Source organism: Crocuta crocuta, unplaced genomic scaffold (assembly GCF_008692635.1).
Source record: "Crocuta crocuta isolate KB4526 unplaced genomic scaffold, BGI_CrCroc_1.0 scaffold130, whole genome shotgun sequence".
Lineage (NCBI taxonomy): Eukaryota > Metazoa > Chordata > Mammalia > Carnivora > Hyaenidae > Crocuta > Crocuta crocuta.
This window is the reverse complement of record NW_027527920.1, coordinates 1,044,897-1,056,011: the sequence shown is the minus strand read 5'-3', so window position 1 is coordinate 1,056,011 and position 11,115 is coordinate 1,044,897.

The window sequence follows — 11,115 nt, the reverse complement described above, 5'->3', positions numbered from 1 at the left end:
GGGGGGGGGGGGGGGGGGTTGGATGGAGAGTGCCTTGCCTATGGATGTCCAATTGGTCCCACACCTTTTGTTGCAAAGGCTATTCTTCCTCCGTGGAATTGCTTTTGTACTTTTGTTGAAATCTAGTTGGGCACACTCGTATAGGTCTATTTCACACTTCTTTATTCTCTTACATCCATCCCTTCACCAATACCACACTGCATGGATTATTGTGACTGCTTTAACCAATAGAATGTGGCAGAATGAGCTACTACATGGAAAAGAACAGAGGACCTCCAACCAGCAGCCATCACCAGCTGCCATACATGTACTGAGGACATCGTGGGCTCTCTAGCCCCAGTCAAGCCATCAGCTGACAGCAGTCACGTGAGTGATTCTATGGAAAACCAGCCGAAGAACTGCTCAGATTGCCAACCTACAAGATCAGGAAAAACGAGAAATCATTTTTGTCTTTTTAAAAAAATTTTTTTAACGTTTATTTATTTCTGAGAGACAGACAGAGCACTGGAGGGGGAGAGGCAGAGAGAGAGGGAGACACAGAATCTGAAGCAGAATCCAGGCTCTGAGCTGTCAGCACAGAGCCCGATGCAGGGCTTGAACTCACGAACTGAGGATCATGATCTGAGCCGAAGTTGGTCACTTAACTGACTGAGCCACTCAGACACCCCTCATTTATGTCTTTAACCATGAAGCTTTGGAATTGTCATGGAGTAATAGATAAGCAACAGTTATAAATCACAAATAACTGGATTTTCGAAAATCCAGTCTGAATGCCTTTCTTTTCATTGATAACAATGTATTCACAATTTATTGTGCTGAATGATATGTTTGAATCTCTTGCTAACACCTTGAGTGTCCTCTCTACCATCTTTGTGGTTTCTTTTTCTCCTCCCGTTTCTTGCCTTTTGCGAGATAAGTCAGGTTTTACTTACTGCATTTTTCTCTCTCAAGGTCTGGAAGTTACAAAGTCCGTTTTCACTCTTCTGGCTTTTCTGTTTGGGAAACAAAGGAATGTATCTGAACCTGTCTGTTCGTTTTCCTTTGGCTATAGGGAGTGTTTGGGGTGTAATTAGGTGGGATTTTACCCATCAGAAGGGAAGCTGCTGTTCGTGGCCTGGAAAAATATAAAATATAGAGTAAAGCAATCAGAATCGCCACAGGATAGGAGCCCTGTGGTCTGTCAGTGTGTGGGCGTGGGCGTGGCTGGTTACGGGAAATAGCTGACAATGCACTGCCCCAGCAGTGGCCCGGTGCTGGCCTGACACTTATCAAAAGCATCAGTTTCTAGAAATCGACCAAGTGTCCACAATTGCCCATTGCCTACTCCCTGCTTTGTATCCACCGCAGTTTGGGCAGGCTTCCCTCCTGCCTACAGGCCCTGAACCCTGCTTTCTTCCCAATCTGAGCAAGCACCAAAAATGGGGATTACGCTCCTCCTATCAGCCTCTCCTGGAAACTGGCTGATCACAGTGGGACACTTTTTTGGTCAGACCTCACTGGCATCTTCCCTTGCGCGTTCAGTGTCCCCTCCAAAGATTCTGCTCATCTTTTTGTCTCCCCTCTAACCTATAAAAAACAAAACAAAACATTTTCTGTTTGATTTTAAGACACTTATACATTTCTGAGATGGGAGTGTTCTTTCTCTCTATTGCAATAGAGTTTCTTTTTAATGAAAGTCTCTCCCTGTCTAAGGCTGGATTTGCATTTTTTTGACAAGATACAATCCTTATTTGCTGGCACTGAGAACTTGGATAACATCCAGAAACCGGGAGGGTAGACTCCTTTATGGGAAAAAGTGCCTTACTCACCTCTTTACTTGAACTTGATGCTGCACTTGAAGCATAATAGGTACTATGTGTTTCCTGAATGAATGAATGAATGAATGAATGAACAGTTGCTCAACTCCGGAGATGGAGAAAGAAGCTGGGTGGGGGGATGCCTGGTGCCTGGCTGCTCTTTGCCCTAGAAGCAAGGTGCTCCCCATTTATAGCTCCAGCTGTAAGGGATTCTGGAAACACATTCCTGCTTTGGAATTATGTGAGCCGCAGAGCAGGAAGCTTTAAGTTACTTTTCTAAAAGAGCTACATCATTTAGAACCTGCTCTCCAAAAGTCCTTGCTCCTGCAGAATCAGTGACTGGGTGACGACAATGGAGTTCACACTGTTAACTGTGCCGGTCTCATACAAAGCTATAACAACCGGTTGGAAATATAAAACATTTTGCCAGTTACTTGAGTTCCCTGACAACCTTCGCCTTGCTTTCCCTGGGTTTACCTTCTCCAGCTTCTTGCAACTGGATGTATACCCATGTCTCAGTGGCAGCCTGGCCCCTCAGCGGGACTGAGGCAGGAAGTTGATCTGTTCCGCTTAGCTGCTTGTGACAATGCCAGGTCGACTAAAATCTGTCCACCCTTCCCCTGAAGCTGCTCGTAAGGCCCATCCCCATCCCCTGGCGGCTTTGTCAGCCTTGTTTAGCTTTTCATCACTTTTGACTGGCTCTGGATTATTTCTGGATCCTAGATCTGTCCTCTGACAAATCCCACATCTTTGCCAGCTTCCTGGTGTCTATAACTCTGAGAGGCATGGAAAGACGACATTGTCCGACAGAACCAGCATCCCACTGTGGCAAAAATAGACTCGTCAAAAGCAATTTGGGCACACATGAATGTCCCCAGTCCCTGAACAGCCATGATCTTCCCCATGGAGAAGTCCATTTTTAAGGATTTTTAGAGTCTGGCTTTTATTTTGATGGATTTCTCTACTTCCCTTCCCCCCCCTTTTTTTTTTAACATTTATTCATTTTTGAGAGACAGAGAGAGACAGAGTGTGAGTGAGGGAGGGGTAGATAGTGAGGGAGACACAGGATCTGAAGCAGGCTCCAGGCTCTGAGTTGTCAGCACAGAGCCGGACGTAGGGCTCGAACTCATGGACTGCGAGATCATAACCTGAGCTGATGTCGGACACTTAACCGACTGAGCCACCCACACGCCTCTCTTTCTTCCCTTTTCTTAAAAAAAAAAATCACTTACGCCCATTTTAAGCTGATTATTCCTTCTCTGAGCCACAAGCTCAGAAACAATGTAATTATCCAACAGCAAGAGACATTCCCCACTACCTGGTGTGTGCTCTCAGGTGCTCGGGCCAGACCTTAACTTATCTCCTCCCTCCTGGCCTCGTCTGTGGCTCACCTGTGGTCTAATGGCCTAGCACCCTGTCTTCCCCAGGAATCGTTTCCAACCAGCTGACCCCTGCCTGTTCCACCCCAATGTGACACAGCACCCGCTGNCCTCGCGCCAGGTGGTCCCGGGGGGGGGGGGGGGGGCTGAATGGAGGAGGGTCCTGCCCACAGATAACCGATGACAACGGCCTGTGTGATCTGTGCACCCTGTGTGCTCCCTCTTCCACGAATTAGGCTGCATCCCAGGATCTGCATCTGCTCACTCTCCTTACCCCTCCCCAACGCCTCTGAGAAGTGAGGCTATTATGTCAGTGCAACCCTCGCCTTGCTCACATTGCCTAGCACTTGCCCCCTCCCCCACATCACTGTCACTAGAAGGCCTAGAAACAGTCATGATTACAGCATCAGCTCCTGCCTTTCCAGCTACCCAGTTGAAGAGCTGTGCACTGGTCTAGAAAAGTCACCCTGAAAACCAGATCTAGTAAGGGGAGGTGACACACTCTTGTTTTGTTCCAAGAGATGTGCTTTTGCTGTCTCTGTAATGGGGGGGCGCCTCCCCCCCTCCCCGAGAGTTCGAGCCCTGCTCTGTGTCAGCAGCCTGGCTGAGTGGGGAGGGATCTGGTTAGCACATAGGGAGGCTGAATCTCTCCACAAATCCAGACGAGACAGGTATTTCTAAATCAATCCAGATTTCTCTCTCTCCCTCTCAAAGACACTAATGCTCAGTCGAACCACGGCAGCCGCTGAATTCCCAGGCACATTAAAACAAGCTGTCATGACGGCGTCGTGTCCTTGATTGCTTTATGAAACTAAGTAGTGTGTCCTGATTCAGAGGTTGCAACTAAAATGTCCTGTAGGGAAACAGAAGGGGCAGTTTTGCTAACAGATGTGCCAGCATTTCAGGGCACAGAACTGATTCTGTGAGCTACTCCAGCAAGCATGCATTCCATAGTATTTCAAGCAATGTGTTGAACATGGCAATGAAAACATGTCTCCCTAGGCTTGGGTATTTTGATTTGAAAAATGGAGCGTCCAATTGTTTTCCTGACTTTTACGAAGATCTTAAAGAAATCGCAGAATATATGAAATCAAAGATTGGTGATATCATTTCCAAATGCAAACGAGACTTTGCTCAGCTGTCTGCATTTTTGGCAAATGGGACATAAGAAAAAATGTGGAATATCCAGTGCAGTCTATGAACTTCCTACCAAAATTTGTTTTTACAAACCTTACCAGCTGAATACCCTGCTTACCTTTTCCATAACAATACAAAGAGGTGTGCTTTGCTTACCTGTGATATTGAGACTTTCATAACAAGATTTTTGGTCACTTTCCAGTTTTCTCAAAGCTTGCAGAAGCACTTAATGAGACTTTTTATTTATAGAAGCAGAAGGAGATAGCCTCCTTAGACATATGCCTACAAGATGTCTTGTAGAAAAGACGTGAAAACGTTGGTCTGCTATAACATGGTATTTTCAAAGTGTGGAAACTTCTCTAATTTGGAAATACATTGGGGATGAAAACGGAGAAGGGGGCTACTGTGACATGGAAATTTACATGCTGTTTCCCCAAAGCCGTTTGATGACCTTTGGAGAGGCCATGGAAACGATGAACCAAGTGCACCTGATTAATTCCATTTCGGTTTAGGTGTGACAAAACACCATTCAGTGGGAAAAAAATGACTCATTTCTTGGAAATAAGACTGCTTCAGAACACAAAAAAGTATCACCAGTAAAGGACAGCCAAGTCAACAGGACTTTCAGAGTTTGTGGCTCAGTCGCTTGAGTGTCTGACTTTGGCTCAGCTCATGATCTCACTGCCGTTCAGAGTTCGAGCCCAGCATCGGGCTCTGTGCTGACAGCTCAGAGCCTGGAGTCTGGAGTCGGCTTCAGATTGTGTGTCTCCCTCTCTCTCTCTGCCCCTCCCCCACTAGCGCTCTGTCTCCCCCTATCTCTCAAAAATAAACACTAAAACAATCTTTTTAACTATAACTTCTCTGAAATCCAACTTCAATTTCACAAGTACAGATTACCTTTGTGTTTTAAAACGATTTTCCCCCCAGAGAAAAGAAGGTTACCCTTTGAAGACATTTGATGTGCTTTGAATTTAAATTGAGGGCCATGTTAGACATGATGGCTTCTATGAAGAATCTGTTGATGCAGAGGACCTGACACACAGTTGCTATCAGCATGAGAGAACGGGGCTTTTTGGAGAGGTGGAAATTAGTTCCTACAGGTCAAAAATGCTGCTATTGCTTAAGTAAACTCTTAAGCATTCCATGCTCAGACACTTTGCTTGAGAGGATACTTAGCATGATGTCATCGTCTAGGAGCACGTGAAATGAGGGCTTGAGAAAAGCAGAGTTAATTTTACATTTGTCTCTATCTGTGTTTACCACGACATGAAAGAAAAGGATATTCTAAAGGCTGCAGGCAATTCAGAGAAGTATTATTAAACAAGGAAGCCAGAAGAGTAAAAATATCCGTCTGCAGCGTAGGACAGAAGGAAACACGTCATTGCCATTTTTATTAAATATAGATAATCTCTGCTCAGTTAATAACACCATATTTACATTTTCCCTTTTAGAAGTCTTACGTGTATGTAGCTTAAGAATATACATTATCAGGGGCGCCTGGGTGGTTCAGTCGGTTTAGCATCTAACTTTGGCTCAAGTCATGATCTCATAGTTCGTGGGTTCTAGCTCCATGTTGGGCTTTGTGTGGACAGAGCAGAGCCTGCTTTGGATTCTCTGTCTCCCTCTCTCTCTACCCCTCCCCGCTTGCATTCTCTCCCTTTCTCAAGACTAAATAAACATTAAAAAATTTTTAAAAAGAATATGCATTATTGTCTATAAACTGTAAAAATCTGGGGCACCTGGGTGGTTTCTCTCTCTCTCTCTCTCTGTCTCCCTCTGCCCCTCTCTCCCCCCTTGTGCTCTCTCTCTCTAAATTTTTTTTANCCCCCCTAAAAAAAAAAATAATAATAAAAAGGAAATATCCAATAGAATTTAAAAAGTTAAAATAAATTACAGTATTGGGGGATAGAAAGACTATATAAATAATGTATTTCTCTCATACATATTACATATTAATGAGTTTTATTAAATAGTATTAATTGCCACTGTTCACTGTTGTTTTGTTTAAACAATAGCATTTATGTAACAAAGTAAACAACATAGAATAATATGTAACTTCAAACAAACACTGATTTTCATATTGGTATCATATATTTTTATTAAAGTAATAGTACATCTGTGTATGATTTTTTATTATATATTGTATTATGGATTTTTGTGGTCTGGCATGGTGCAGCTCTGTCTTGGGTTGTCTTTCTAAAGGTAGTTGTTCAAATAGTAGTATGCTGATTGTCACTCAGCATCATGCTTCTGAGAGCTCCTGATACATATTATGTTGTGTGTATCAATAGATCTACTCTTTTTATTACTAAGGAGTATAGTTTATAGGATGAATATATTACGGTTGTTGCTTTTTAATTTTTTAAGATGTTTTACTTATTTTTGAGAGAGAGAGAGACAGCGCAAGCCAGGGAGGGGCAGCGAGGGAGAGGGAGACACAGAATCTGAAACAGGCTCCAGGCTCCGAGCTGTCAGCACAGAGCCCGACAAACTCCAAACGGGCGATTCATGACCTGAGCCGAAGTCAGACACTTAAACCAACTGAGCCACCCAGGCGCCCCTTCCATTGTTTGTTTTGTTTCAATCCATTCACTAGCTGATGGACATTCTTGCTGTGTTCAGTTTTTGGTGATTATGTGCATGTAGGGATTTGTATGAACGTATGTTTTTATTTTCCTTGAGTAACTACCTAGGTGTAGAATTGCTATGTTGTACGGGAAATGTATGCTTCACATCATGAGAAACTCCCAAATTGTTTCCCAAGGTTGCTGTGCCATTTGGCATTCCCCCACCAGCAATGCATGAGTTACTCTACATCCTACATAGCATTTGATAATTCAAATTTAAACTCTTTCCCTTTTTCAGCCATTCTAGTAGATGCTTTGCAGTATTTTGTTGTTTACAAATTTCACAGCAGCTGTCTTGATGGACATTCACAACTGTCTCAAGTGGAACTAAGTCAAAAAGAAAACAGAAAGAAAGAAAATTCCTCCAGTGAAACTGGAGAATGGAGCAGGTGTGGTGAGGGTCCTGGGAATGTGTGATACTGAGCATATTCTGGGTAAAGAATCCGTTTTAGGTTGAGCTACTGCAGGGGTGGGGGTGGTCACCCAGACTCTCCCCTCCCCCAGAAGCTCACACCAGAGCCCTGAAAGTCCTCAAAAGGAAAGAAGGAATGGAAGAGGGGAGGGGAGACGCTTGCTTAAAAGTTCATTCTCAGAGGGTGGCATCCATGTCAGCTCCAGGAGCTGTCTGTCCATCTGCTGTCAATCTTGTCCCCTGCTTAGTACCCAGAACCTGGCTCGATGCCTGCTTTGCGACAGGAGCCCAAGAGAGCCGAATGAATGAATGAAGGAGTGTTGCTAGATTCCCAGCATTGCCCCTTGGTGGACATGACTCTGGAGCAGTGACGGTACTTTCTGCCAGTCTGGGGAAATCCCCCTCTGCTCACCCCAGGCCCGTTTTGTGGCCCAATTGGTCGCTTCCTGACACCCCTCACACCTGTCTACCCCACTGCTCTTCCTCTGGGCCACAGACAAGCCGCCTAACAGCCCACCCTGTGCCCCCACTTTCTATACCCTCTCTGCACCAGTGCCAAATCCATCATTCCTAGCTCTCACCGGTAGCATCTGCACTGGCTTCCCGGTGCCCACAGGAGAAAAGCCAATGGCAGCCTGGCCCTGCTTCCTTGCTACAACCCAGCCCTCTGCAGGGCTTGGGATTTGGGTCAGACTCCACCTTCATGTCTTCTGCCCTGCATTTTCCTCCCTGATACCACACCCTGTGTAGACTGTGAGACCCCTTCATGGAACAGAAGAACTGAGGCTTGAGACTCAGACATAAGTTTGAACTCCAGTCCCCTTATTTCCTAACCAAGGGTACATAGACAGGTTCCTTAACCTGAGCCGCAGTGTTCCATTCTCCAGAATGGGTGATTAAAATCTCTCCCTTTTGTGTGAATGGAAGGAGATAGAATGTGTAAAGGGTCTGGCACATAGCAGATATTTAAAGAATGGCAGATAATATTTTGGGTAATTTCTGCCTCTAGTAAGAAAGAAAAAAAAGGCTAAAAATAGGGATAATTAATTTTTTCCCTAATTCCCTCCCAGCCCAAACACTGGGGGACACTTCCCTAAAAACATCACTTGGAAGAAATAGGACTTAGTGTGTAGCTGCTGCTAACCTTTGAGAAAAGTGCCCTCACCCTGGCATTTGGGGTTCCCCCACCCAGCCTAATAGCTTCCATCCCCCAGAAGCTGGTCAGTCAAGATGCTCCCCACTATTTCCCTCTACCCCCTTCCTACCTGCTGCATGGCCTTCCTCATTGGGAGAGAGATGAAATTAAAGATCAAGTGCATGATGGGGAGAGCAGGGAGACCAGTCAGGGAAGGAGAACTCTCATTCTCCCCCATGGGCAACTGGAATCATCTGATGTGAGCCTCATGAAGGAGGAAGATGAAGATAAACCAACAGGATGTAGTCTTGATTAGGCACTCCCTGAGGGCAGTCAGAGCCAGGAATGGCCAGAGTGGGCACCAGAAAAGACAAATGTTGGTTGGAGTTCTGTCAAGAAGGGGACCCTCAAACCTTCTCTAAAGCAATGGGCCTTCTTGGAGCAGAAGTTCCCCAGCACTGATAGGAGGAGCATGGTGCTTCAGATGGGCTGTTTGATTAGATGCCCTTGCAAGTCCAGCCTCATTCTGGGTCCTACAACTGAGAAGTCTTTGGGGTTTCAAAAGGCTTTCAGCTGCTTGGAAAGCACAAATCAACAAAAGATGCTCATACATCAAAAAAGCAAGTAATTAAGGAAAGTAGGGGCTATAAATACCAGACACTGCTGTACAAAGCTGGGTCATTTTTAGTATTTGGTGAAAAGATATTATTCTTTTGACAATAATAATAAAGAAAGTAATTAGAAACTCCAGGAAAATTAAAAAGTCATACAAAAAGCTATGCATACGAAAGAAATGTGACATGCCTTTTAGCAACTGATGGGACATAAGAAAAGTGAATACATTTGACCTTGATGTCTTGGAAGGCTACCCTTCCAAGTAGCCTGGGCATCATGACATTGGATCAAGACAAGAAATGTGATTCTTAGGTACATATTCCTTGGGTCTGTACTCACACAAGCAAGAGTATGTAATGTTGGTTTACTGCTTTTTTTATTTTACTTTTAAAATCAATATATGGACAAAACACAACTGTCATAATTAGGACTTCAAAACAGTACTTTAACATTATCACCTTTAAAAAAAAATTTTTTTTTAATGTTTGTTTATTTCTGAGAGAGAGAGAGAAAACAATCAGGGGAAGGGCAGAGAGAGAGGGAGACAGAAGATCTGAAGCTGGCTCTGTGCTGACAGCAGAGAGCCCAACGTGGGCTCAAACTAATGAGCTGTGAGATCATGACCTGAGCCAAAGTCGGACGCTTAACTGACTGAGCCACCCAAGCGCCCCAACATTATCATCTTTTAAAATGTAAAGGCAAGATTTACAGACAGGCTGAGAGGCAAAGGAGTTGGGGGAAGAGGAAAGATGGACGTGATAGATTTCTGATGTTATACAGTGAGTGGGAAGTCATTAGAGAGCATCTCCACTCTTTGGACCAGGAAGTAAGGGGCATTGTTTAAAGCACAAATGTAACCAATGGAAGAGCTGAGAATATTTTAACTAGCAAAAACCAGAAGGAGGGAGGGAAGAATATGAGCATGTTAAGTGAGCTAAAATCTCATTTTCTAGAAGTGTGTATTTGTTTCCTAGGTCTGCCATAGCAAAGTACCAAAAACTGGGTGGCTTAACAGAAACGAATTCTTCTTTAAAGATCCTGTTTCCAAGTATGATCACCTTCCGAGGTACTGGGCTTTAGGACTTCAGCATATCTTTTTGAAGGGAATGCAATTCAGCCCATAACAGGGGGTCATTAGGTATGTCTGAAGTTTCTATACTAACACATGGAAGTCTATGCATATAATTGAGACCTATGAAGGTCAATATCACTTTACTCCAGGTGAGGGGGCCCCTGCCCAGAGCCCCGAGTTTAGAGAGCTCTGCTCTGAACTTCCTTTGGCCTAGAGTTGCCAGATTTAGTAGAATTTCAAATAAACAATGAATAGGTTTTTTTGTCTCTGTTTGCATGAATATATCCCATGCAATATTTGAGATATGCTTATACTAAAATGTATGGTTTTTTCTCTGAATTCCTGTATTTTATCTGGCAATCCTACCTCTGGCCATGCCTTTCCAAGGGGATCTTTCCATTTAAAGCCTATATCCTTACTCTGGAGCAAGCTTTGGGGGTCTGGGATGCTGGAATTCTCTGCCTAAATGGAATGGCCTGAGCCTGCTTTCAGGGCCTCTGAAAGTCTTTCACCCTGACCACTCCTCCCCAGGGAGGACTGGACCAAGAGGTGTGCTCCCCTGGTACTGAGTCACTTTGAGGGAGGTTGGGGATGTGGACAGAGCTTGGGGTGTCTACCTACTTACACATGGGGCCCTGCACAGTGCAGAACAGAATGGGATGTGTGTGAGGGTGGGGGCTGCCTATTTAGTTCTGGCAGGGGCCTCTTGAGGAGTCCAAGAACTCTAAATTTGAACTTGGCCTTCAAGGAGTTATGAAAGACAATTGTCAAGACAGGAGAATGAAACATATTACACAGTTTGTAGGATTTTATAACTTATAAATATTTGGACATATGGCATGTGTGCCTCCAAATGTCCTTTGTCCCTGGCTCTGCAAATGTCACGGGCAGGCCTGATGTGTGTGACCACAGCGGTACTAAAAACAGAAACCATCCCAAGCC